Source organism: Somniosus microcephalus, unplaced genomic scaffold (assembly GCF_052327205.1).
Source record: "Somniosus microcephalus isolate GS21.2 unplaced genomic scaffold, FLI_Smic_1.0 scaffold229, whole genome shotgun sequence".
In the NCBI taxonomy this organism is placed as follows: Eukaryota; Metazoa; Chordata; class Chondrichthyes; order Squaliformes; family Somniosidae; genus Somniosus; species Somniosus microcephalus.
Genome location: NW_028225416.1, coordinates 144000 through 155004, shown reverse-complemented (window position 1 = coordinate 155004; position 11005 = coordinate 144000). Strand labels below are relative to the sequence as shown.

At 41.7% G+C, this 11005-nt stretch overlaps 1 long non-coding RNA gene across 1 annotated transcript; it reads right to left on the bottom strand.

Annotated features, from left to right (window-relative positions):
* Nucleotides 1–556: 556 nt before the first annotated feature.
* Nucleotides 557–9746, bottom strand: LOC147082028 (uncharacterized). Its single transcript, XR_015076336.1, has 3 exons — nt 9675–9746; nt 8109–8194; nt 557–614 (listed from the first exon to the last, which is right to left on the bottom strand). It is a non-coding gene; the product is annotated as an uncharacterized LOC147082028 (long non-coding RNA).
* Between the last annotated feature and the right edge of the window lie 1259 nt (nt 9747–11005).

Below are 11005 nucleotides of genomic sequence, written 5' to 3'. Positions count from 1 at the left end.
GCGTTGGAGCATATCGCCCTCGGTTATGGAGCAGGCCCGTCGTCAAGGTGAACGGAAATCAGGCGTAAAACGGGCAGCCATCCGCCATTGCCCGCTTTCCATCCGCCAGTGCAGGTGAAAATTCACCCCGTGGACTTTGCTCCCCAAGCAAGGCTGGTGAAAAGTAATCCCCATTACATAGATGTAGACAGCCAGATAACTATTCGTGTCAATTAATCTCTTCCTTATCTATATGTACTTTGGATATTCATGGCTCAGAAATTCATCTTGGGATGTGGGGTGGCGCAAAGCGGGCGATGTCGGATCGGCCGCCCGTCATATGCAGCCGCCTCACAGACTGCAATGGAACTGACTATCAGGTTCTGCGTATAATGGGCGGCTCGTATTTCTCGGCCCACTGCCTCAATCAACAGCCTGAGGTAATTTTTCAGAAATGTTAAAACCTTCCAAACCTAATTGGAAACCTTGGCAACTGAAACGAATTCGTACATTATTTTTCGCTGAAAATTTAAATAGGTTAATAAGTGTTACCGAATTGCTTGACCTCAAATTGCGTGAACACCATGGACATTGGTGAATCGTCAAACTGCACCTCAATTCGCCAAATGCCGGGCCTGTTTAGGAAAGGAAAACAGAACATACTTCAGTGTATTTCCTCGACTTTATCTTACAATGGTTACACCTCGATGATAAAACCAAAAAAATAGCGAAGATGACTGTATTGGGGACTTGGGCGGATATGGAGATATTCCACTGGCCACCTATTGTACACCCCTCCTGATATTCAGTTCCATTGAAGTCTAATGGGTGGCCCATTTTGCGCTAGTGCCCAAGATCAGTTTCTACCCCATTATGCTTTGGGGGGGCTTTCTTCTCTGGGGGTGATTTTAACTTTTACCTCAGGCTGTACAACAGGTGCTAGCCATTTTATACCATATCCGATTTTCCATTAGGCCATATTTTGCGACCCCCACGGGTGTGAACGAGGTGCATACCCTCCCGTAGGGGCTGCGCATATTCCGTGTGTAGGCCTGCGAAGCGCACGCACTGAAACCTGGTGTAATGATATCAGCAAATAGTGATGTTATTTGCCTGTTAGATTATCATGCCTTACCAGCATGTTTGCATGTATTGATTACTTATGCCTGACCAGCAGAGGTCATGTGAGAGACAAGCAGTAGAGTTTAGTTTCAGTTTCATTCTAGATGCATCACTAGCATGATGTCTCCTGTAAATGCTGTATAAAGAGTTGAACAGACTTTAGAATAAAAGACATTCTCTTTCATAAATGTCTCGTCATTGAACCCACAAAGAAATCAATACATGGTGTCAGTAGTGGGATTGAAAGAGATGAAGAGAAAAAATCTGAAGTAAAATCAGCTCTCCACAAATTAGCAAGCCAAAAGAGAACATCGTTGCTTACCATTGGAGAATAGCTAACAAAGTGAAAAAATGGAAGGCTTACATCCACCGGCGACGCTTCAGTTGACAGGTAATGTGGCTGAAAATTGGAGAAGGTTCAAACAACGTGTGGGGTTGTATTTATCAGCAATCGGAGCTGACGAGAAAAGTAATAAAAAGAAATTGTCACTGTTCTTACATGTCGTGGGTGATGAAGCGCTGGAGGTGTATAATAACTTCACATTCGCTGTTGATGGAGACAAAATGAAGCTAGATAAAATAATGGAACAGTTTGAGGCCTACTGCATACCTAAACATAACGTGACATTTGAGAGGCACAGATTTTTCACATGTGTACAGAAAACGGGTGAGACTATTGATCAGTATGTGACTGAACTGAGAAACAGAAGCAAAACATGTGAATTTGGGGGACTGACAGACTCGCTGATAAAAGACAGACTGGTGTGTGGTATTCCAGATAATGGTCTAAGGGAAAGAATGCTAAGAGAGCAAGATCTAGACCTGGGAAAAGCCATAGCACTGTGTAGGGCTACAGAGACTGTGAAGTTGCAGGCAAAGGAGCTGTTCAGTGACAGTAGCTGCAACGTGGATGCAGTGAGAATGAACGGACACAAACCGTTTAACAAAAAGAGTGCCAATGTGAAAAAAGAGGCATGGCCAGCGAACAAAAATGAAAGAGACTATTGAAAGACATGTAGTCGATGCAGTACACAGCATCCACCAAAAAAGAGTCCAGCATATGGTAAAACAAGCAATAGTTGCAACAAAATCAACCATTATGCCCGTTGCTGTAAGAACCAAGCGCAACAAAGCAAGGTCCATACAGAAGATGAAAGCGAGATAGAGGAGTTCAATGTAGTTGTTGTGTCTGAAAGCTAAAAAGAAGAAAGAGACTGGATGTTGACACGAAAAGTGAATGACATACACATTCCATTTAAATTGGATACTGGAGCACAAGTTAATCTGATATCAGAGACTGATTTTAAGAAAATTAGACCAGACCAAAGATACATGGAATAAAAGCGAAAGTGACAGGATACACAGGTACTGATATACCAGTGAAAGGAAGATGCATTGTCAAAGTAACACACAAGGACAGAGAGCACACACTAGCATTAATCGTGGTGCCAAAGGATGTGCAAGCCATACTAGGTTTAAAAGCCTGTGAGAGACTGAACCTGGTAAAGAGAGTCCTCGTTGTGGAAAGCGAAGGAGAGACAGTCTATGATGAACTGAATGTTGCGTACACACCGGGTAAGCTGATGTATACAGCAGACACGTTGTCCAGAGCTGTTGACCCAGGAGAGCCCGCAAACACAGTGAAAAGACTGATGTACAAGGCAAAAGTACTACTATGACAGAGGAACACAAAACCTACCTGAACTCCACACTGGTGACCAAGTAAGGTTCAAAGACAAAACAAACACATGGACTCAGAAGGGAACTGTCCTGAGTGAAGTTCAACCAAGATCATACACCATTCAGACAGATGAGGGTGCTGTTCTGAGAAGAAATCGTCGAGATCTTCTCATGGGACCAGCCACAGCAGGTCAAAAGACTGATACTGTTGAACAACCTGATCACACAGCCGAGAACACATCATCTGAGGCAACAACTCAGATTCAAGGACAATCAATCAGAAAATCTTCAAGACACATGAAGCCTCCTGAGAGACTCATTGAGCAAATTTAAGGACTATTGTTATAGAAGGAAGTAATGTTATCTTATTCTTTCTTCAAGTTCTAGTGTATTTACATATTTCATGTGAACACACAAAGGAAGGTTAAAAAACCTTGATCATGATAATGATAATGTAAGTTCATTAAGTGTTACAGTTAAAATGCAGATTAATATAAAGAAAACATGTTGTTAGTTAAAAGTAAAATACTTTTGTTTTAAGAAAGGGAGATGTAATGATATCAGCAAATAGTGATGTTATTTGCCTGTTTGATTATCATGCCTTACCAGCATGTTTGCATGTATTGATTACTTATGCCTGACCAGCAGAGGTCATGTGAGAGACAAGCAATAGAGTTTAGTTTCAGTTTCGTTCTAGATGCATCACTCGCATGATGTCTCCTGTAAATGCTGTATAAAGAGTTGAACAGACTTTAGATTAAAAGACATTCTCTTTCATAAATGTCTCGTCATTGAACCCACAAAGAAATCAATACACCTGGCACTTGCAATCGGTCAAGAATCCTCTCGACAGATCCTCCACATCCCTGGGAGAGGGGCCTCCGCGGGTGGAGATCTGCGCTCTCTGCTCAACCTCCACCCGCTGAATGCCTGTGAAATTCTTACTTCTGGTCAAAGCAGGCATAAGGCCTGCTTTTACCAGCATAAAAGTTAAAAATAATAGAAAAATAAAATGTTACCACTCACTTATACATTAGCAACCCTGTCCAATAAGGTAAGTTTATATTTAGCCCCGTTGAAACATATGCATTCTTTTTCAAAAAATTAAATGTTTGTTTAAAATATTTAATGAAATGCCATTTTATATATGTAATTAAAAAAATTTAATTTCATGTGTTCATGTATTTTTTATGTCATCCCCATTCATATTATGACAGTTCCGTATGTACGGAAACCCACTAAGTATGAACGGGAATTCCCTTCTTTCATTGGTTGGGCCGGCCCACCTGATTCCAGGGGCGCTTGCGAAATGTGTGCACCCCTGGGATACGTGGGGCTCTGCACATTTCTACTAGGAGAGGCCCAGGATCGCAAGCCTCCGTATCTCCCGGGCCACCAGGTAAATGTGTTGATTTTTTGATGACCGGAGGCATCCGCCCGTGGGAAGCCTCCGATCACAAATTCAGGCCCAGTGTCTTCAATGGCAATTGCCATTGGCAATGTACAACAGATTGCCGGTTTGCTATCATCCGCTTATGGTGCAGCCATAAACGTTAACATTATCCCCCGTTATTTCTTATTCTGTCTTCACGGTAGAAGACACAAACAACATCCCAAAAATGGATAATCAAGGGGCCACAGGGAGGAGGGAACTAAAGACAATCACTATCACGAGGGAAATAGTACTTGGTAAAATAAAAGACGACAAGTCCCCTGGACCAGATGGCCTGCATCCCAGGGTCTTAAAAGAAGTGGCTGCAGAGATAGCGGATGCACTGGTTACAATATACAAAAAATTCCCTGGAATCTGGAGAGGTCCCAGCAGATTGGAAAACTGCAAATGTAACACCTTTATTTAAGAAAGGAGGGAGACAGAAAGCAGGAAACTATAGGCCAGTTAGCCTAACATCTGTCATTGGGAAAATGCTGGAGTCCTTCATTAAGGAAGCAGTAGCAGGGCTTTTGGAAATTTATAATACAGTCAGGCAGAGTCAGCATGGTTTTATGAAAGGGAAATCATGTTTAACAAATTTGCTGGAGTTCTTTGAGGGTGTAACGAGCAGGGTGGACAAAGGTGAACCAGTAGATGTGGTGTATTTGGATTTCTAGAAGGCATTCGATAAGGTGCCACATAAAAGGTTACTGCATAAGATAAGAGCTCACGGAATTGGGGGTAATATATTAGCATGGATAGAGAATTGGCTAACTAACAGAAAGCAGAGAGTCCAGATAAATGGGTCATTTTCCGGTTGGCAAACGGTAACTAGTGGGGTGCCACAGGGATCGATGCTGGGGCCTCAACTATTTACAATCTACATTAATAATGGGTGGGGAAGTGGCTTTGAGCCCAAGATCAGCCATGATCTTATGGAATGGTGGAGCAGGCTCGAGGAGCCAAGTGGCCTATTCCTGCTTCTATTTCTTATGTTCTTATGTACGCTGTTTGGCTTCTGCCAATCACACTGTAGTGGTGGTGAGCCGTTATCCTTCAATCCCATGATAGAGTTTATCATTTGCCCAGGTATATAGGTAACTTGTAGGCTGTCCAATGCATGGACAGAGTTCCCTCTTCTGTATATTTACACTGCTGGTCGTATCACATTATCTCATGTGATACTCCTTGTGTTTGGAAGGCAAAAAATAGCATCTAAATGGTCCCTGATTGCTAAACTTTGTCAACTTCTCTTGGGGATAGAAGATAAGAAAGAGTTCATAAATAGTGTGCCAGAAGGGTTTAAATTATATTTTCAGAAGTTATTTCCCTTATTTAGGCATTTAAGGAAGCTATCTGCCTGATCTATCTCTATTGAAAGGTTTCAGACAGAAACTCTGGGGTAAATTTTCTATTTGCCATTCCAGGTAAAACCTGGATTTGTGAATCGATCAACATAAACTAATAAGTAGCTACAAAAAAAAGTGAGGGGACCGGTCAAATCTAGATGATGGGGAATTCTGCCAGTCAAACACATATTTGAACAAATTTTACAAGATGTTTGTATTTGAATTGAATGACTTGACCCCTCTCTTCTGCGCCTGTCTCACTCAACATGGGGTAAACTTTTGAACTTGCTGTTCCACTGTAAAACTGGCATTGTGGTTCGGTTTTACTCATGGGCAGCAAGGTGAAAATTTATCCATTTTTTTTACAAGAATTGTGTTAAACGAAACTGGCGTACTAATTCTTAAGTGAAGCTGGCTTTTGTATCTCTTACATACAGCTGAGTACTAAATGTGACAAGAAGGCGCTCGGAGAAAAGGGATAATTTACTTGGGATATATGAGGTCGGTTGCCCGTTATACATTCAATGGAAAGGACAATCAGGAGGGGACATCATAGGCGGCCAATCCAATATTGCTCACTTTAAACTATAGCCAAAAGTTAAAATTACCCTGAAACAGTTTATATGGGCCTTTACGTCATTTCTTTGTGGTTTACTCCAGCCTCCTCCTGGAGTTATTGCAAGTAATTGGATGTAGCCCTGCCCGCAATGTCAGGGCAGCTAAAGTCTGAAACACAAATGTTTCATTTTGCGCAAAATGGTTACAGAATCATTGCTTGTTTGTAGCATTGTGGGGAGAAACAGGGTTTAGGCAGAGGCGCAAAATCGTGATAATGATTCTGAGCCTATTTAACACCCTGCTCGATTTTCTGTTCCATTGAAGTAAACAGGGAAACAAAAATGGGGTGATTTTTAAAATGGGCTGCTGATAAAAGAAGGAATGCCATGGAGATCAGCGCTGGGTGATACCTGGCTACCCTGACCCATGTATTTGGCAGTGATGTGGTACAATTGCCTCTGCTTGCTCTGAGTCAATTTGACAGTTGCAAAACCCTATCTGCAGCAAGACACCGGCAACCGGCTTGTAAAATTAGGTTGACACGGACAGTGGTTGACTAGGTCAATGCTGCCATGTACTATTATGCATGTGCTTAATTTCCAACTATTGTTAAAATATCAGCTATCGTGCTGCTCACACTGGTGCTAGACATGTGACTAATGTATCATGCTTCATGGCCAGCAGTTTCACCTTCATTCTCATGTTAGGATTGACACAACTGTCTAATATAACTTCACAGACAGAAAGTGTGATAAAAAAAAGTTAGCATGGATTCCAAAAGGCGAAATTATGTTTACTTAACCTGATAGAATTCTTTGAGGAGGTAATGGAAAGTGTAGATAGTAGCGTAGTAGATGTCATATACTTAGACTTTCCAAAGGCTTTCAGTAAGATACCACACAGTAGACTCATGACAAAAGTTAGGACATGTGGAGTCAGAGGACAAATGGCTGAATGGATAGCAAATTGACTAAAAAACACAGATAACAAAGAGTAGGGGTAAAAGGTAGTTATTCAGATTGTAGGAGGCTAGAAGGATCAGTAGTGGGACCACTGTAAATTTATGGTAATGGTTTGGACTTAGGAACAAGTAACTCAATATCAAAATTTGCATATGATACAAACTGGGGGGTATAGCTAATGCTAAGGAGGAATGCAACATAATACAAGACGACATTAGAAAATGTGCCGACTGGACAGTAAAGTGGCAAATTCAATTTGACATAGATAAATGTGACCGAGTTGATGCACTTTGGTAGGAAAAATGGAAATATCACCTACACCTTAGAAAATAGAATAAACTGAATGGGGTAGAAGACCAAAGGGATGTTGGTGCAAAAATCATTAAAAACAGCATCGCAGGTCAGCAAAGCAATTAAAAATGTGATAAAAGCACTGGGATTTATTTCTGGGGGTCTAGAATTCAAAAGTAGTAACGTTATGCTAAGCTTACATAGGACGCTGGTCAGGCCGCACAGAGACCTGTGCACAGTTCTGGTCTCCATACCATAAAAAGGACATGGAAGCACTGGAGAAAGTGCAAAAAGAAAAGATTTATAAGGATGGCAACAGAACTGAGCTCTCGGGAAGGATTGAACAGGTGGGCTTTTTTCTTTAGGAAAAAGACTTAGAGATGACCTGATAGAATTCTTTAAAATTATGAATGGGTTGCACAGGGCACACTTTTTCAATCGTTCCAAATTGCACAGTTTTCAATCGTACAGTTTTTGATTTGTAGTTTCAGCATATAGGTGTATTAATAATCATTTAATCAGCTGCGACTGATGACTTGCTGAACAGATCACCTTGCAGTAGGGTGAGAAATCCTTCTTTCTGTCTTGCCCAGTTGAGCAATAGCCACACAGTACAATGGGCACGAAAGCTGCAGCAACTGAACTTGTTTAAAAAAATAAAGTAGAAGTGTTCGATGAAACGCCATACTCCGATTGGAATAAAAGGTTAATTTCTCAAATATTGTGGCAACTCACTCTGCGATATTCGGGATCTTTAGCGGCCGAGTGACTACGTTTCCTGACTTCACCAACAAGCCGGGAAACTGCATATTTCTGGAGTTCTAGGAGGAGAATTGAATGCATTCAAATTTAGACTTAATACAGCAACGACCCTCTATACTGTGCATATTTGACAGCGTATTCGATTATACTTAATTAACAAAACGGGGTAGAATTTCTGCGGAATTTTCCTGCTACCTCGCTGTAACTTCGGCGGAAGATGGGTTAAAATCTGTGGTAAAAGGAAGTTCAACGACCATTAAAACTGCTTGCCCGGGTTTCCAATGAAGTTAAAGTGGTGGAATCAGGAAAAACCCCGCAGACATTGCAGGCGAAAATCCAAGATACATATTAAGTCAATAATAACATAGATTTCATTAATACTTGAAATAAGATCAATAGTGAAATTTAGTAAATGTGATAAATATGAATAGTCGCCATGCGCAAAATAACTAATAATTAAAATCAGGAATAAAAATCACATTTGTAATTATTTGTGTTAATTAATGCATCAGTGACTATAAACTAGAATATAATGAAGCCATACAATCTGTGATTCCACTATTTGTACAGAGACATCATTTAAAATTGCTTGCCCATTTAGGTATTGACTTACATCATTAATGTAACAACAACAACAACTTGTATTTATACAGCGCCTTTAACAGTAAAACATCCCAAGGCGCTTCACAGGAGTATTATAAGACAAAAAATTTGACACCGAGCCATATAAGGAGAAATTAGGGAAGAGTACCAAAAGCTTGGTCAAAGAGGTCAGTTTTAAGGAGCGTCTTAAAGGAGGAAAGACAGGCAGAGAGGTTTAGGGAGGGAATTCCAGAGCTTAGGGCTTAGGCAACAGAAGGCATGACCATCAATGATTGATCGATTATAATCAGGGATGCTCAAGAGAGCAGAATTAGAGGAGCGCAGGTATTTTGGGGGGTGGGGGGATTGTGGGGCTCGAGGAGATTACAGAGATAGAGAGGGGCGAGGCCATGGTGAGATTTAAAAACAAGGGTGAGTATTTTGAAATTGAGACGTTGCTTAACCGGGAGCCAATATAGGTCAGCAAGCACAGGGGAGATGGATGAACGGGACTTGGTGCGAGATAGGACACGGGCAGCTGAGTTTTGGATGACCTCAAGTTTACATAGGGTAGAATGTGGGAGGCCAGCCAGGAGTGTGTTGGAATAGTCAAGTCTAGAGGTAACAAAGGCGTGGTTAAGGGTTTCAGCAGCGGGTGAGCTGAGGCAGGAGCGGAGGCGGGCGATGTGACGGAGGTGGAAATAGGCGTTTTTTGTTATGCTGTGGATATGTGTTCAGAAGCTCATTTCAGGGTCAAATATGACACCAAGTTTGCGAACAGTGTGGCTCAGCCTCAGAGAGATGCTAGGGAGAAAATGAAATAGAACTGCATGGATAATATAGTTCACCATACAGAAAATTGGAAATTGAAGTAACTGTACTTGTTCTACACTGCCGTGTCATAAAATATAGTGGAAAGTGCATTTGACTGATGCCACAGAACTCCAATGTACTCACGTATGTAGTTATTTTAATGCTCTCGCTCACTGGTCTCATATAATGATCAAGAGTAAAGATCCTGTAACGCACTACGCAGTAAAAGTAAACAAATAGACTCTAGTCAACATTTTGATCTAAAAGATTTAAACAAAGTGCATTTGAATGAGCCATGTTATTAGCTAAATTAGGTAACACATGGATTTCAATTTAATCAAATTCAGCTTTCTCCATCATACACGAAACGACGTTTATATATACCCTTGGTGTAGCGCTGACACTTTACAAGCTTAACATGGAATCTATTTTTTTAAATATTAGGGCGGATGGGATGGTCGCCACGTCCTGTGGTGGAAGTAATGAGCACCCACCGAGGGAGATTTGGACTTCTGGCAATAATATAAAGCAGGTGATATCTGATTGGCCGCAGGTTGTACACCTCTCCTGATATTTGCTTCCATCCAATAGAAAGGAAAACCAGGGGAGGCGCACAAGGGACGGCCGAGGAAGACTGGTGAAATGGGCCGACGCATGGCAGATGAAATTTAATACAGAGACGTGTGAAATAGAAACATAGAAACATAGAAGATAGAAGCAGGAGTAGGCCATTTGGCCCCTCGAGCCTGCTCCGCCATTCAATGGGACTATGGCTGATCATCCAAATTCAGTACCCTGTCCCTGCTTTCTCCTCATATCCCTTGATCCATTTAGCCTTAAGAAATATATCTAACTCCTTCTTGAATATATTTAATAAGTTGGCCTCCACTGCCTTCTGTGGTAGAGAATTCCACATGTTCACCACTCTCTGGGTGAAGAAATTCCTCCTCATCTCAGTCCTAAATGGCTTACCCCTTAGACTGTGACCCCTGGTTCTGGACTCCCCGCCATCGGGAACATCCTTCCTGCATCTAGTCTGTCTAGTCTGTTAGAATTTTATAAGTTTCAATGAGATCCCCTCTCATTCTTCTGAACTCTAGCGAATATAAGCCCAATCGACCCAATCTCTCCTCATACGTCATTCCTGCCATCCCAGGTATCAGTCTGGTGAATCTTTGCTGCACTCCCTCCATGGCAAGAACATCCTTCCTCAGATAAGGCAACCAAAACTGTACACAATACTTAAGGTGTGGTCTCACCAAGGCCCTGTATAACTGCAGCAAGACTTCCTTGTTCCTGTACTCGAATCCTCTCGAATGATGCATTTTGGAAGGAAGAATGGGGAGGGGGAGTTTAAACGACATTTTAAAGGGGGGATGCAGGAACAGAGGGACCTGGGGGTTCACATTCACGTATTTTTGAAGGTGGCCTGACAAGTCGAGAAAGCCGTTAAAAAGCACACGAGATCCTCGGCA